The sequence below is a fragment of the Muntiacus reevesi genome, chromosome 21 (genome assembly GCF_963930625.1).
Source record: "Muntiacus reevesi chromosome 21, mMunRee1.1, whole genome shotgun sequence".
NCBI classification, from domain to species: Eukaryota; Metazoa; Chordata; class Mammalia; order Artiodactyla; family Cervidae; genus Muntiacus; species Muntiacus reevesi.
In genome coordinates this window covers 48,393,848-48,395,035 of record NC_089269.1, presented here as the reverse complement: position 1 = coordinate 48,395,035, position 1,188 = coordinate 48,393,848, and the positions used below count along the sequence as shown (strand labels likewise).

At 39.2% G+C, this 1,188-nt stretch overlaps 1 pseudogene; it reads right to left on the bottom strand.

Moving 5' to 3' along the window:
* Positions 1-208: 208 nt before the first annotated feature.
* Positions 209-425, bottom strand: LOC136152502 (small nuclear ribonucleoprotein G pseudogene; annotated as a pseudogene).
* Positions 426-1,188: the final 763 nt, after the last annotated feature.

Genomic DNA, 1,188 nt, shown 5'->3' with positions numbered 1-1,188 from the left:
TTTTCAAAGTAAGTAGACTTGCATTTTTTCCCTTAAATGGAACTCAGCTAGTTTTATCTAAGCTATTGCTTTTTTTTTTCACTATTATAAAAGTTTATTTAACAAAAAAGTTCAGTAAGAATGTCCACGACCCAATTTTTACTGTAGTAAAATATGGAGAGACGAGGCATGAAAGTGAGCCGCTGGTGAACACAGCCTTTGTCCTTACTCATTCCAGGGCTTCTAACATGAAGGTTCTGTTTCCTTATATTACCACCAGTCAGTATTGTTCTGTCGCTCACTATCTCCACACAGTCATCTATCAGAAGATTCACAAAGGGATCAAAGCCTCTTGATATTCCTTGGACATGTCTGCCACCACTTAATTTCACTGATCACTTCTTGTCCCTAAATTTCTTCAAGTCGGGAGGGTGAGCTTTGCTCATGTTGTCTACTTAGTGATCGCAAAGTTGCCTCCCTAAGCTCTTGTTGGCTATATTGTATGCTACGTTATTATGGATGGCTTTGAAATTCTTTGTGTAAAAAAAAAAAAATGGAAATAGATTTAAAATATAAAGGACTTTTTTTTCCTTCATTGCATCTTAATGTATTAAAAACTAGAGTGTAATTATTAAAAATGAAGAAGGAAAGAATTAAAACAATAAAATAGCTTAGCATAGCTCCTGTTTCGTAATACATTTGGAAATAATTGGTATCATAATGTGTAATTAACAATCCTTCTTTGAAGTGCGAAGCTTAAGCTTGGGTGGGCAGGGAACCTTTTAGGAAGTGGTGATATCTGAATTTGTTCCTACAATAGCACTTCTGAATCTGTGCAGAGATTGTAGCATCTTGCCTGCCTTATTAAGTGCTGTGTGTGTGTGTGTGTGTGTGTGTGTGTGTGTGTGTGTGGCAGAGAGAGATACTTACTGGAGGAAGGGTTAGGACAGAGAGTCCTCTAATGCTTTACCATAAGCCTACTACTGCTGTGTTGATTAGGGAAGAGAGGAGAGAGAAACTCTTTAATATGGGTTGCGGCTTTAGCTCAGATCACAGGATACTTTCCTGGGGAGTTGATATAGACCAGGTAGTGGACCTTCCAGGTGGAGGTTAGCCTGGGGTTTATGCTTCAGTCAGGCTGACAACCCTCCTGAGCTTTTCTAGACCCATCCCCTAATCTGGCCCCAAGGATCTTATTGCTGAGATGGC